We start from the raw sequence: 16,991 nt of genomic DNA, 5'->3' as shown, positions 1-16,991 counted from the left end.
TGATATCATCCTAGACGCGGGATGCCCGGACGCGGGATATGGTTAAATGGATCGGGCCGTTCGTTCCTCGGCACTATTATATACTTATGGATCGGGCTGCACGTTCCGCAGCAACATTTTATATATATATATGGATCGGGCTGCACGTTCCGCAACATTATTATGATACATATGTATGAGAAAGATTTTATGAAAAGCTAAGCATGTATGGCATCCGCCCTAAGAGGCACTCATATGTACAGGTTACTCTTTTATCTTACGATACGCTCTATATTTCCATTCTGTTATTATTCATACTTTACATCCCTTACTATGTTATTATTCATGCCTTACATACTCAGTACATTACTCGTTCTGACGTCCCTTCTTGCGGACGCTGCGTTCATGCCCGCAGGATCAGGTAGCCAATCGGACGATTCACAACAGTAGGACCTCTCCTCAGCGGCAGTCGGTACGCTCCATTGATCCGGAGCTACAACCCTTTTGGTATGCTATTCGGTTACGTATATATATGGGTATGGCAGGGCCTTGTCCTGTCCCTTCCACAGTTTGTACTCCATAGAGGTCTGTAGACAGTGATATGTAGCCGTGTTGTTATGCAGCCTCGTCGGCACTTATTTTGTTGTACAGTATATATGTATGGCGGCCAAAACGGCTCACGCTGTTATTTATATGTATGTGTTGGCCATGAGTTCCAATTACGGTGTCTTTTATGACAATTGTTCGGGAGACAATGTAGTATAGTTACAGATTGTATATGGGCCCAGGATAGTCAGTGAGAAGTAAACGCAAGCACAGGAGTGCTTGGCCAGCAATGGTCGGGCACTTGTTGCGGCCCATAGATTTGGGTCGCAACAAGTTATGCCGATGGACCACCGTTGTATCTTTTTCCTAATAGTTGTTGGTTACTATAAAAACATAAATGTTTGTTTTCCTCAGTCCTATCTATATTGTATTTGTTGAAAAATTGTTAGTTCTATTTTGGCATGAAAACCAAGTTTAATGCATGCACCTACTCGAGTTTTATAAATATTTGAAACTTGTCTATTGTCTAGCTATTATATTTGCTATTCTCTATAAAATATTATCCACAAAACTGAATTCCTTGTTGACCAGCTGAAAATTTATTGCAGGCACAAGAGATAGCTCAAGGAATCTATATCTATTTAACATTATATAATATAAGGTTGGGAAAAAGAAAAGCGATGTGACACTGAACATCTTCTACCAATAACTACCACCTAAAATAGGGAAATCATTTAGATGAATCAGAGTTTATGCATTATGCACAACTCTTAGATGTGAGTAAAAGGACACAACTACAACATACAAGAAAGCACCAGTTTGGCTTCTACTAATGCATTTATCTCCTATATATTTCATGATTATTATCTCCGTTTAACTATGTTTAGTGGTCTTTCTAAATGGGTGTGAACTTCCTTTTTATAGAAACAATGATGCAACAGAAGGTTGACTTTCCGATATTTGAGTTCTATTGGAATTGAGACAAGAATGTTTCTATTTAAGTGTCACGACCCAATTTGATAAGCCATGAAGGCACTAACTCCCACCAAGTTAGTAAGCCATCCACAACCCGTTAGGACAATGCATAAGGGAATTAAATGCGGAAAGAAATCATCCAGGTCATTTAAAGTCTTAATAAGTTCATTGTCATAGAAAACATAATAAAGTGTTACAACCCCCAGAGTCAGATGTCACTAGTACAAGAACAGACTAAGATAAAGTACAAGTCTGGGAATATATCCCGAAATGCATAAACTGTCTAGAGTCAAAAGACAGAAAGTAAGGATAGCTGAAGAAGATCTGGTGCCGTGAATCACACCAAAGGCTCGCCTCGAATAGTCTGGATGGTCTCCTCAATGATTGACAATGTCATGAGATCCACTCGTGATAGGAATAAAGTTTGCACACAAAAGGGTGCAACAAGTGTAGCGGGAGTATAAAAAATAATCGGTACTCAGCAGCATTATCGACCGAACCTAACGAAAATGGGGTTGAGGGTTGATATACGAAAAGTACTTCCACACTTAACCACTATTAGTCCAAAGTAATAATAATCATAATCCATACAAAAATCTTCCGTTACAAGCCTAGATAAAGCATCTAAATCCTTGAGTCCATGAAGTATCCAAACGACATATAAGGTCGTCCAAACATCAAATAAATAACTCATACAACAAGGAAATTAATAGAATGTACAGATATGCAAGTGAATGCAATGCAAGGACTTTTCCATCTCCCGGTACTGTAACGACCGTTCGGTCGTTATGCGCGTCTTGGCCATTTTATCCCGTCGACCCTGTTCTTGAGGTCTTCAAGCGAGGTTTAGTAAGATCTGAGAGAATTAAAACCCTTAAGTGAAAACATTTGACTAATAGTTGATTTTTGGGTAAACAGACCTTTTTAAGAATTTTTTTCATTCCGTGAGCTCTGGAGGGTCGTTTATGACTTGGTGGAGTGATTGGTTCGGTTCTCGAGGCACTCGAGAACGTTTTAACTCTTTGGTTGAAAATTTGTCTTTGGAGTTTTGGGGGTTGATCGGGTCAAAATGACCTTCGTTGGGAATTTTGGGGCTACTGTTGAGCTTATAGTATGTTTTTACTTGTGTCTGCATGTTCGGTTTATGTCCATGAGGTCTCAGATAGATGTCGGGATTTTGGGTTGAACTTGGTGAAAACCAGATTTTTTCTTATGTCCCCTTTCTGCGAGAATGGGTTCGCATCTGCGGGTTCGCCCACATGGGACTTGGCCCGCAGACACGAGTAATGATGTGGTTAAATGGTTCTACAGAGGTAGAGGCCTTTTCGCAGAAGTGAGTCCGCATCCGCGGACAGGGTGTACGCGGATGCGAAAATCATTGAAAAGAATCATTCAATCGATTCTCAATGTCTTAACCTAAATAGTGTTTATGTGGGTGATGTATAGAGCTTATGGGGTAGAATCTTCCTTGGTAAGTTCCTACTCCTCTCTTTATGACTTTTCTAAGATCAGAATTGAATCCATGGTAGTTAATGAGCTATTTGGGGAACATGGGTTTATGAACCCTAGGTTGTTGATTGTAAATCTCTCTTAATCTAATTGGGTTATATTGTTTTATTTGTTGATTTCTACCATCTAATCATTGAGTAATTAGCTTCTAGGCTTGAATCTTCCTTTATTTTAAGAATCAAAGTCATGGAAACTAGGGTTCCTTTCTAATTTGGGGTTTTTTGCCTATTGATGAAATTACGGCATATTGAGAACTAATTGGTATTGATTATGAATAATTGAAATTATAAAACTTGGGATTGACCTTTTCCAACCTATAACTTCCCATTTTACCCTTTCTAAAGTCGTAGTCACGTTTAGGGTTAATTTGCGGCTTCCTAAAAGTATGGCAATATTTATATCATTTGATTCGTAGTCTAATGTAGATCGTTTGATTTTTAGACTTTGAGCGTTCGGAAGCACTCCAGAAGGGGAAGGCCCAAGTTTGACTGTTTGAGGCTCGTGCTCGGCATTGAGGCAGGCTATTGCGTACTTTAGGTAGGCTTTGATTAGCGATTCGTATATGTTACATAGTATTGACGGGGAAAGCAAGGTAGGTCTTCGGACATGGTGTGGAGTTGTGATCCAATTAGGCTTGTATGATTTTTGATTATGTGGGTGTTACACCCCGTATCTTCGAAGAAGCACTTATCAAATTTGAAACATAAGTATGTTGAGTTATGGTTAAGTAAAACCACTTTGGAATGTAAGGAGCAAGCATTATTAAGTATATTTAATGAGTGAAGGATGTATATAAGGTATACCGGAAGGTTTTATAAGGAAATGAGTGGAAGTAATGGAGTAGTACGACTTTGGAGAAAGGATGGGTGAAGTTTGTGTGTGAAAGTTTTGGTCCAACTTGGGGGACGAATATCTCTTCGCATATGAAGTTTGTTGAAGTGAAACAAAATCCTAAAATGAAGTTCGTCGAGTATAGTTTCCAATTCAATAAACCGCTGGTCGATAGGACATCAGAGTAGAGAAATATGGACGTTACAACTTCGGCTGACAAAGCAGAAACGCGTGCTACAGTACTGCTACAGTGACCCCGACCCGAATTTGACCCTTATATAAGGAGTAAAAATCCCCTTTTTCACCAGATTTTAGTCAAAAAATTTCCAGAAATCAGTAGGGAGAGTGAGAGTACCAAAAAGTGAGCAATTTTCAAGTGATGGAATATTAGTTTAGGTCCGGATAACGCATGGTTGTGATTATAGTATTGTTTTGCGATGCATTTTAGCGTGGATATTGAGGATATTTCTTTCTTAACAAGAAAAAAAAGTATGAATCTTTCTCTTTTGGTATTATTTAAGGCTTATTATCGGAGACAAAGTCGTTAAATAATTGTGTAGTAAGTTTGTTAGTTATGGAAGTTGGAAAACAGCGTGTGTGCTGTTTTATGGTACATATTGGTGTTGGAAATGATATTATTGATGTTGGTATGGTTGTTGTTGTTTTTGGTTGCTGAATTGAGATTTCGGGCTAGGCATATAAACAGGGGGGATGCTGCCCGATTCCCGGCAGGATATAAAATAGTTTAATTTGAAAACTTAGGACAAGTGTACCGTGATGAGTCTAACGTTAGTGTAATTGCTCTCGAATGTAGATTTACATTCTCGGGCGGATAAGCGTAACAAGTAGGAAGTTGAACAGGTATGTTAAGGTTCGTCCCTTTCTTTCAAAGGAATGATTCCTATGGTATGAGTCCATAAGTGTTTTCATAACGTCCTTGATTTCACAAGCTAGAAGTTTATGACTCTTAAAGCTTCTTATGATGTTAAGAATGAGAATTTTTATGAGGATTACGTTAAGGATGATTTTATGCTTAAAGGTCTCAAATATGATTTCAACGATGATGTGAAAATGTTAAGCTATTTCATGATTTTCTTGATTTATTTCATTGTTGTTGATCTCACCTTATAAATTGTTCCTCCATGGTGGGATAGAGCGATAGTTTTCATTTGAAACCTATGCATGCCATGAGTATAATATATGTATATGGCTATTTTGTGACATTACAGAGAGGCTCTATTATTTCATTTTGATTATGCACTGCACTCATTTTCATTCTTCATGTATATATAAGGCACAATTGACAGGGGGTGACGCTATGACCTTTGTTGTGTATTACAAGGCCAAGTTAACAGGGGGTGATGCTGTGGCCCTTGTCGTGATGTGTATATATATGGCACAGTTGACGGGGGGTGTGCTATGGCCTTTGTTGTGATGTGTATATATATGGCACTATTGACAGTGGGTGTGTTGTGGCCTTTGTTGTGATGTGTATATATATGGCACAGTTGACTAGGGGTGTGCTGTGGCATTTGTTGTGATGTGTATATATATGGCACAGTTGATAGGGGGTGCGTTGTGGCCTTTGTTGTGATGTGTATATGTATGGCACAGTTGACCGGAGGTGACGCTGTGGCCTTTGTTATGATGTGTATATATATAGCACAGTTGACAGGGGGTGACGCTGTGGCCTTTCTTGTGATATTTCTATGGATATATGTGTTCCTTTGATATAGTCATTGTCACGACCCAAAACCGTGGGCCATGACTAGTGCCCGACCTGGACACTCGTATACGTACCTGTTGGATATAGTCAAACTGAATCTAAGAACAATATGTGAACTTGCAAAAGAACTCCAAGGTTCATAACGTCATCACGTATATACATATCAAGATAAACTATCTCCTGAGGAGTCACAACTAATCAAATCATAAAATGATACGCAAGACGACAAGGCTGCCACTACAGACGAACATCATATCATAGCACATCGTATAGACACAGCTGAACAGAACTTATACCCAACCCACACATATGTCTACAGACCTCTAAGAGTATCGATAGCGAAATATCACGGGACAGGGCCCCGCCGTACCCCTGGATAAACATATACGTATACATCATAAGATCTGTACCAAAAGTCTAGGCTCCGGAACAACGGAGCTCTCCAAGACAGCTGAGTAGAAGTCCTATGCTGGAGGGTCACCAAACCGACTATCTGTACCTGCGGGCATGAAATGCAGCCCCCCGAAGATAGGGGGTCAGTACGGAATATATACTGAGTATATAAAGCATGAAATACAGTAAAGAGAATCATAGTGAAATAGGGAGTACATGAGACAAGTAGAACATCCAGAATACCAAAACACTTGCCTTTTGAAACATAAATTATGCATGTCAATATCATATATCATACCTGGCCCATTATGGGACTCGGTGAATAAGGTCGCCACATATCATCCTTGGCGCCATAAACACATCATAACACCATCACATCATAACACCATCATATATATATATATATATATATATATATATATATATATATCTATATACCGTACTCGGCCCTCTAGTGAGGGACTCGGTGAATAATGCTGTGAAACTGTGCACGAAAACGTATCCTGGCCCGGGACTCAGTGAAAGACATATTCAGGCATGCACGAGTAGAGTAGTGAGCAACCATATGCAAATTAAATCATATTTGAGACTCAATAGAATAATCAAAACGAACTATCATTTGAAAATCAAGACAATAGTCATATCAAGTACCTTTCAAATATCACTATGGATTATATCGAAATAGAACTTTTGGAATCATATACACGTATCAAGACATAATGAAATAGCTCTTAGAAATCAAGAACATTAGCCATCCTAGTGGCTCTAAGAATAGGAACTTCTTTGGAATCATATACACATCGTCTGTTCGTTTCATAAAGATCATGCCAAAAAGAAAGAAGGGTTAACTTTACATACCTGTCGTAGATCAACCGTAGCCAAGCTTACCACAAACCGGATCCCGGGCTTCCCAATCTACAGTAATATTATTGATATCAAGTATTAACTATAGCGCGCTCAAAATCCATAGCCTAAGCTAGCACGTTACTTAATAAAATTCGGGCAGCACCTCCCCTATGTTACCCACTCCAATCCAACTTTAAGCAACTTCAAATCAATGGTAACAACATTAGCAACAATCGTACATACAAGTTGCCATATCAAACTAAGTAAGAATTATGCCATAATCCCTTTTGAACTAATTCAAGAACACAAAATCTCTTTCCTCGAGTTTTAGTCCAAATCTATATAGACAAATCTTCCATCAGTTCTTTTCATAAACACATGGACGTATATAACAACCTCAAGAACATCTTATTCATTCTATATAAATAAATTCCCACCCATACCAACGTCCACCTAACTCACAAAACAGTCCAACATACAGCCCATAAGCAACCAACAAGATCAAATACGATTTACGGTATAATTTTCGTATTTCTCATCCCACAATATAACTATGACCTGGATGAATTTAAATATACCTAGGAGAGGAGAAACGAAATTGAATAACGTTGCTGCCCATATGATAAGGAGATATTTCTCAATTTTATATGTTTTGAAATTTGTATATGTATCTATATATAAATACCAACGTGCACCACCCATTTTTTTTATAAGTAAAAAGGAAAGAAAATGATTTTTTTTCCAAAAAGAGAATGAGCAAGGACGTTGCTGTTCCTTTCTTTGTGAGCTGTTGCTATTCCTTCAATAATATAAATATGGTGCTGCTTGTTAAATATATATATGCAACGTCATCTTTCCTTAAATAAATTGCAACATAACTGATATAGGTTGCAATACATCCTTGTCCTTAAACGTGGGGTCTCTATGGCCTACAATTTGACACTAATCACTTAAAGGTGCCATCACTTATATAAATGCAAGCACACACATCAACTTTCTTCCACCTAGCCATGAGTCACAGGGACATGTGTCTATCCTAAAAATTATCCAACTATTCCAATTGATTTATTTACTTCCACCATGATCCCCAATTTACTCAATTACACATATGATTAATTTCTTGATCTCGATTCACTTAATTAGTAATCATTTTTAACATACTTCATATACTCATTATAATAATCATGTAGTGTAACATGGTCCATAGCCTCATTTTTCACACATAAAATATTATTTTCAATCACCGTCGTCACACTTTTTCGTTCTAAATAATTTTGGGACTTCATTCCTTGTATACACCGAGCTCTTGATTTTCATCCTTGGATATGATCGAATTCTCTGGGCTTGGGTAAATTTGCTCCTGTTGGACGATTCAATTTTCTAGTCCGAAAATACAGGATTTTATAGCTTGGATCGTATTTTATCAAATAAATTTCGAACCTCGACAAAACTTATTTTCTTAGATTGGTTTAACTTCAAATCCTTACGATACATGTGTACTATCACTTTAACCACATATACGCTTGGGGAATAACCTCGTGTCCATTACTAATATCATTACTCGTGTCCATTACTAATATCATATCTCACTTCTCGACTTTCACTGTCACTTTACCTTTTAGCTCTTAATCTCGATCTTTAGAGTTGGCTATCAAGTAGCACTGGAGTTCCCTCATAATAACTTTACATAAATGCTCTGTAATCTGTCTATCACCAACTGGTATAATTCTGAATTTTTTAATTTATTTTTGTCATATAAATTCACTGTCTTAACCAGCTCGTTCTGGTTATCTCGCTTAAACCATTTCACAATTTCACTTAGTCCAACCTATAACACTTTAGACATATTATTTCGTGTTGTTTCTTTATTATTAATTCAAACCCTTCTATTGCTTCTTTACTCTGATTTTACTCTTAGTTTTTCTATCACGCATTGTGCTGCAATCTTTACAAGAGTATGTGTAGGGGCTCAAATCAGCCCGAAAAATACCTTAGCGTCGCCTCGCTAGTCTTTATGCAGACCCTATATTCTTCTCTTATATCTTTCAATTGATATAACTAGTCCTTAACTATGGTTTTTTCCCTCAGTACTAATTTCATCTCGGTACTTGGGTTCAAACCATCTTACACCTTTCCCTAATGTATCCAAAATATCGTAACCACATTGTTATTACTAAATCCTTACTCTTCTTATCAAGTACTCACTTGGTCTCATTTTTAGCATAGAAATATTCATAGATTGCATAACTATTCTTGTACAACTTGTATAGAGTATATTCAATCTTAGTCATAGTTTTCCCCTCTCCTGGTTTATTCTGTTTTGCATATCTTATTTGTACTAGAACTCACTTGCGGTTTATCTTGTCATGTTCCTTCCCCTTTCCTTATTCACCATTTGATTTTCTCATATCCTACTATAGGAGATTTCTTGTCCTTCCTCCTTTGCTACTTATAAGTTACAGTATCATTAGCAAGAAACCCTATTGCCAATGCCTTAACCTCTAATCCAGTATAGCGTTGCTATCCTTTATAATATCTCTTAAGCTACTCGTTACCATTTTCTTGTCGTATTCTTCCTTTTTATAAGCATTCACTTTCTAATGTCATATTATACAGAATCCTTACATTTGATCCTTAGTCTTGTCTCAAATACCATCCTTTCTTCTATCCATTCATTGCTGGCTATCAGAGCTTATTAACTTGTTTCAGCAAGGGATCTCAATTGAAATTTAAGCATTTATATCAAATATATTTCAGTGTCAATTGTTTCCATTTATACTTACTTTGCTTTCACCCGCTTCCCCCCCTTTGGGGTTGTACTTATACCATATCGATGCCTTTTTTTTATCATTTATAACTTTGATTCCCCACGTACGAAACCTTAACCAAAGCCACATTCCATTTATTCCGATCAGTAATTAGCTAGTGCTTATAGTCGTTTCAAATTCTCAATTAGGTAGCACTTATATTCTGATGATAAGTGTCCCAAGCTTTCCTATAACACTATCTTTATCCCAACAGATATCATCTGTTTCTTCTAATAAATTCACAATACGTCAGTTGTTTCGCAAATCCACAATCCCTGTCCTTTAAGGATTCCACTATTTTCGAGGTGAAGTCACATACACGCAGTATTCCTTTATGCCTTACGCTATTTCACCCTTGTTGTTTACCCAACGCTAACTTCTAACTTACTCAAAATCATATCAAATTCGTTTTAATAGTGGTCTTGTCTTATCACCTTCTCGTCATACTCCACCTTAATTTTGTAGCTATATATTTCCCTTTTATCGTATACTCATACTCAATTAATTATGTCTGTCTTGAGTGCTTCCTTTAGTATTCCTTTCATTTCTCTAGTGTATGTCCATATTTTATTTTGTGCACGAGGAATCTCATGCTACTCCCATATCCTTCGGAAAACACTACTTCTACATAACCCCTTTCTCATTTTCAAAGTATGTTCTGTTCATCCCTATTTGTTCTTATCATACCAGTCATTTCTGGCATTCATTCTGTCCCGTTGCTCATCTTCCTTTAGTTCGGTCTTTCACAATTCTGTCGCTTATATTACTCATTTTCTCAGCTATACACGTCATAACACATTGCTACACTGTAATCCCACTCGCTTTCTTCTTATCTTCTTCCTTCTATTAACTCCTTCTCTCCCCGTGCTCGCTTTCACTTTCGTTACCACTTGATCTCTATTCTGAACTTTCCCTATAGGACTTTGTAAATCTTTTTTTTTGTTCTATATTTGCTTTTCCGTTTCACGCTGATCACATCATATCCTTTAGTTACTTCCTTGCTAGGCTTTACTCATTTCTATAACAATCCTTATGGTATTCACATTATATCCTGTTCGTAATCCATCCTATAACATAACACTCCCTAACCTTATTCACGATTCTTACTATGTTTTAATTGCACTCTGTGGAGCAGGCGTATTTAACCCTTCACCCTTTCTGATCAATCTTATCCTTAATATCTCACAAGCTGTCTTATCAATAACTACATAATTTGTCATAATTCTTCCTCCTCCGTACTTTTATCTCAATAATACTATTACTCCTTTTAACTGTAAACTCGTCATAATTTATCCCTACTTATCAGTTCACTCGATATCTCAATAAAATGTTTTGTTAAGATTTGCCACCTTTTTCTAAATCATCCCTTAGTATCACAAGCCCTTCCGAATTATCCTAGCATTTCATCAACATATGAAACACATGATCCTAGACAGCCCACAAGTTTGAATTTTCCTTCCACAAATTCCATCTCCAATTAGTTTATTAATAACTAATAAAATGTCACCATGAGGCATTCTCCAACCACCACAAGAAGAAAACTAGAATCTAACAAGCACCACAGGGCTTCTAGTGCTTGATTCACATGGTTTACCTCCAGATTTATTCTTGAGTCGTGAACAAATTATTTAGTTCATAAAATATTTGCTGTATGCTTTGTACGTTTCAATAAAAGTGAAACTTAATTGCTGGACGTATTTTGCCCTTCAACATGAGCTTTTCTAAGGTAAAAATGTGGCTAGAGAGTATTCTGGTCCGTTCAAATGAATTCCAAACTTTGCTGCTCATATATGCTTCTTCGAAATAAAATTTCCCAAGTAAGAATGGTGCCTCTTACGGATGACATGGAGGGTATCTCTTAAAGATTTAATCTAACATAATAAATTTACCCAATCGGTATCGACCTTCAAGACATATTATGAACTTATATCTCATTCTCTTTTTTCTATTTCTGGGAAAATTTGGGCAGAGTGTCCTCTGCACTTCTTACTATCCCAAAACCTGCACGCAGGAAATACCAACAATGCCTCACAGGGCCAACATATATACGTATATATAATATCGTATCATAGCCACATAGGGCTCCCAATTTCAAGTAAAAAGTATAAAGGTGTCGAAACTTACCTCACATATCGCACCTCGAGACGTACCTGATCCTTTAACGATCCGTCCTGTTAGACCTTTGTATCAACCTTCTCTTTCATTCCTCAACTTTACATTTCAATCATACCTCAATAATCTTACCCTATCCGACATGCCTCTTTCGCACCGTTGCTTACCTGTGTACTGTGTAGCTTCTAATATCATCAGTCACTTTCTTCTGTCGATGTCCTTCTTCAGCTGAAATCAAAGGTTAGTGTAAGGAATTTCATTTCCTATGGTTGGGCTCTATCGCACGATCTTAGATATGAAAGAAAGGTAACATTCTAAATGTCCTGTAGCTTCCTGTTTATAGATGTGGTGCACAACACACCGATAAACAAGACTCTACTAGACACGGTCTGTAGACACTCCGAGGATGAACTGCTCTGATACAACTTTTGTCACGACCCAACCCCGTGGGCCATGACTAGTGCCCGACCTGGACACTCGTATACGTACCTGTTGGATATAGTCAAACTGAATCTAAGAAAAATATGGGAACTTGTAAAAGAACTCCAAGGTTCATAACGTCGTCACGTATATACATATCCAGATAAACTATCTCCTGAGGAGTCACAACTAATCAAATCATAAAATGATACGCAAGCCGACAAGGCTGCCACTACCTATCAATATCATATGCAAGCCGACAAGGCTGCCACTACAGACGAACATCATATCATAGCACATCGTATAGACACAGCTGAACAGAACTTATACACAACCCACACATATGTCTACAGACCTCTAAGAGTATCGATAGTGAAATATGACGGGACAGGGCCCCGCTGTACCCCAGGATAAACATATACGTATACATCATAAGATCTGTACCAAAAGTCTAGGCTCTGGAACAACGGAGCTCTCCAAGACAGCTGAGTAGAAGTCCTATGCTGGAGGGTCACCAAACCGACTATCTGTACCTGCGGGCATGAAATGCAGCCCCCCGAAGAAAGGGGGTTAGTACGGAATATGTACTGAGTATATAAAGCATGAAATACAGTAAAGAGAATCATAGTGAAATAGGGAGTACAGGAGACAAGTAGAACATCCAGAATACCAAAACACTTGCCTTTTGAAACATAAATCATGCATGTCAATATCATATATCATACCCGGCCCATTATGGGACTCGGTGAATAAGGTCGCCACATATTATCGTTGGCGCCATAAACACATCATAACACCATCATATATATATATATATACCGTACCCGGCCCTCTAGTGAGAGACTCGGTGAACAATGCAGTGAAACTGTGCACGAAAACGTATCCTGGCCCGGGACTCAGTGAAAGACATATTCAGGCATGCACGAGTAGAGTAGTGAGCAACCATATGCAAATTAAATCATATTTGAGACTCAATAGAATAATCAAAACGAACTATCATTTGAAAATCAAGACAATAGTCATATCAAGTACCTTTCAAATATCACTATGGATTATATCGAAATAGAACTTTTGGAATCATATACACGTATCAAGACATAATGAAATAGCTCTTAGAAATCAAGAACATTAGCCATCCTAGTGGCTCTAAGAATAGGAACTTCTTTGGAATCATATACACATCGTCTGTTCGTTTCATAAAGATCATGCCAAAAAGAAAGAAGGGTTAACTTTACATACCTGTCGTAGATCAACCGTAGCCAAGCTTACCACAAACCGGATCCCGGGCTTCCCAATCTACAGTAATATTATTGATATCAAGTATTAACTATAGCGCGCTCAAAATCCATAGCCTAAGCTAGCACGTTACTTAATAAAATTCGGGCAGCACCTCCCCTATGTTACCCACTCCAATCCAACTTTAAGCAACTTCAAATCAATGGTAACAACATTAGCAACAATCGTACATACAAGTTGCCATATCAAACTAAGTAAGAATTATGCCATAATCCCTTTTGAACTAATTCAAGAACACAAAATCTCTTTCCTCGAGTTTTAGTCCAAATCTATATAGACAAATCTTCCATCAGTTCTTTTCATAAACACATGGACGTATATAACAACCTCAAGAACATCTTATTCATTCTATATAAATAAATTCCCACCCATACCAACGTCCACCTAACTCACAAAACAGTCCAACATACAGCCCATAAGCAACCAACAAGATCAAATACGATTTACGGTATAATTTTCGTATTTCTCATCCCACAATATAACTATGACCTGGATGAATTTAAATATACCTAGGAGAGGAGAAACGAAATTGAATAACGTTGCTGCCCATATGATAAGGAGATATTTCTCAATTTTATATGTTTTGAAATTTGTATATGTATCTATATATAAATACCAACGTGCACCACCCATTTTTTTTATAAGTAGAAAGGAAAGAAAATGATTTTTTTTCCAAAAAGAGAATGAGCAAGGACGTTGCTGTTCCTTTCTTTGTGAGCTGTTGCTATTCCTTCAATAATATAAATATGGTGCTGCTTGTTAAATATATATATGCAACGTCATCTTTCCTTAAATAAATTGCAACATAACTGATATAGGTTGCAATACATCCTTGTCCTTAAACGTGGGGTCTCTATGGCCTACAATTTGACACTAATCACTTAAAGGTGCCATCACTTATATAAATGCAAGCACACACATCAACTTTCTTCCACCTAGCCATGAGTCACAGGGACATGTGTCTATCCTAAAAATTATCCAACTATTCCAATTGATTTATTTACTTCCACCATGATCCCCAATTTACTCAATTACACATATGATTAATTTCTTGATCTCGATTCACTTAATTAGTAATCATTTTTAACATACTTCATATACTCATTATAATAATCATGTAGTGTAACATGGTCCATAGCCTCATTTTCCACACATAAAATATTATTTTCAATCACCGTCGTCACACTTTTTCGTTCTAAATAATTTTGGGACTTCATTCCTTGTATACACCGAGCTCTTGATTTTCATCCTTGGATATGATCGAATTCTCTGGGCTTGGGTAAATTTGCTCCTGTTGGACGATTCAATTTTCTAGTCCGAAAATACAGGATTTTATAGCTTGGATCGTATTTTATCAAATAAATTTCGAACCTCGACAAAACTTATTTTCTTAGATTGGTTTAACTTCAAATCCTTACGATACATGTGTACTATCACTTTAACCACATATACGCTTGGGGAATAACCTCGTGTCCATTACTAATATCATTACTCGTGTCCATTACTAATATCATATCTCACTTCTCGACTTTCACTGTCACTTTACCTTTTAGCTCTTAATCTCGATCTTTAGAGTTGACTATCAAGTAGCACTGGAGTTCCCTCATAATAACTTTACATAAATGCTCTGTAATCTGTCTATCACCAACTGGTATAATTCTGAATTTTTTAATTTATTTTTGTCATATAAATTCACTGTCTTAACCAGCTCGTTCTGGTTATCTCGCTTAAACCATTTCACAATTTCACTTAGTCCAACCTATAACACTTTAGACATATTATTTCGTGTCGTTTCTTTATTATTAATTCAAACCCTTCTATTGCTTCTTTACTCTGATTTTACTCTTAGTTTTTCTGTCACGCATTGTGCTGCAATCTTTACAAGAGTATGTGTAGGGGCTCAAATCAGCCCGAAAAATACCTTAGCGTCGCCTCGCTAGTCTTTATGCAGACCCTATATTCTTCTCTTATATCTTTCAATTGATATAACTAGTCCTTAACTATGGTTTTTTCCCTCAGTGAAAGATATATTGAGGCATGCACGAGTAGAGTAGTGAGCAACCATATGCAAATTAAATCATATTTGAGACTCAATAGAATAATCAAAACGAACTATCGTTTGAAAATCAAGACAATAGTCATATCAAGTACCTTTCGAATATCACTATTGATTATATCCAAATAGAACTTCTGGAATCATATACACGTATCAAGACATAATGAAATAGCTTTTGGAAATCAAGAACATTAGCCATACTAGTGGCTCTAAGAATAGGAACTTCTTTGGAATCATATACACATCGTCTGTTCGTTTCATAAAGATCATGCCAAAAAGAAAGAAGGGTTAACTTTACATACCTGTCGTAGATCAACCGTAGCCAAGCTTACCACAAACCAGATCCCGGGCTTCCCAATCTACAGTAATATTATTTATATCAAGTATTAACTATAGCGCACTCAAAATCCATAGCCTAAGCTAGCACGTTACTTAATAAAAGTCGGACAACACCTCCCCTATGTTACCCACTCCAATCCAACTTTAAACAACTTCCAATCAATGGTAACAACATTAGCAACAATCGTACATACAAGTTTCCATATCAAACTAAGTAAGAATTATGCCATAATCCCTTTTGAACTAATTCAAGAACACAAAATCTCTTTCCTCGAGTTTTAGTCCAAATCTATATAGACAAATCTTCCATCAGTTCTTTTCATAAACACATGTACATATATAGCAACCTCAAGAACATCTTATTCATTCTATATAACATAATTCCCACCTATACCAACGTCCACCTAACTCACAAAACAGTCCAACATACAGCCCATAAGCCAACAACAAGATCAAATACGATTTACGGTATAATTTTCGTATTTCTCATCCCACAATATAACTATGACCTGGATGAATTTAAATATACCTAGGAGAGGAGAATTATTACCTTATATGCCAAGAAATAATCTTCTTCCTCTTTACTTTACTTTGAAGAAAGTCCGGATCCAATGACACGACAAAATGGAACAACGAAATCCAAGCGGTGAACGAAACCCGATACGAAATTGAATAACGTTGCTGCCCATATGATAAGGAGATATTTCTCAATTTTATATGTTTTGAAATCTGTATATGTATCTATATATAAATACCAACGTGTAGCACCCAATATTTTTAGAAGTAGAAAGGAAAGAAAATTTATTTTTTTCCAAAAAGAGAAAGAGCAAGGACGTTGCTGTTCCTTTCTTTGTGAGCTGTTGCTATTCCTTCAATAATATAAATATGGTGCTGCTTGTTAAATATATATATATATATATATATATATATATATATATATATATATATATATACAGCGTCATCTTTCCTTAAATAAATTGCAACATAACCGATATAGGTTGCAATACATTCTTGTCCTTAAACGTGGGGTCTCTATGGCCTACAATTTGACACTAATCACTTATAGGTGCCATCACTTATATAAATGCAAGCACACACATCAACTTTCTGCCACCTAGCCATGAGTCACACGGACATGTGTCTATCCTAAAAATTA

The 16,991-nt window shown here is 36.9% G+C and overlaps 1 long non-coding RNA gene across 3 annotated transcripts; it reads right to left on the bottom strand.

Moving 5' to 3' along the window:
- Positions 1-5,719: 5,719 nt before the first annotated feature.
- Positions 5,720-16,607, bottom strand: LOC132635319 (uncharacterized). 3 transcript variants are annotated; one of them, XR_009580489.1, is made up of 6 exons: positions 16,386-16,607; positions 15,799-15,855; positions 13,384-13,440; positions 12,589-12,677; positions 6,818-11,952; positions 5,720-6,065 (listed from the first exon to the last, which is right to left on the bottom strand). It is a non-coding gene; the product is annotated as an uncharacterized LOC132635319 (long non-coding RNA). The 3 variants fall into 3 exon arrangements; XR_009580490.1 differs by lacking the exon at positions 13,384-13,440; XR_009580488.1 differs by lacking the exons at positions 5,720-6,065; positions 6,818-11,952 and having other exon boundaries at positions 12,239-12,677.
- Positions 16,608-16,991: the final 384 nt, after the last annotated feature.

The sequence above is a fragment of the Lycium barbarum genome, chromosome 1 (assembly GCF_019175385.1).
Source record: "Lycium barbarum isolate Lr01 chromosome 1, ASM1917538v2, whole genome shotgun sequence".
Lineage (NCBI taxonomy): Eukaryota > Viridiplantae > Streptophyta > Magnoliopsida > Solanales > Solanaceae > Lycium > Lycium barbarum.
This window is presented reverse-complemented; position numbering and strand designations above follow the sequence as displayed.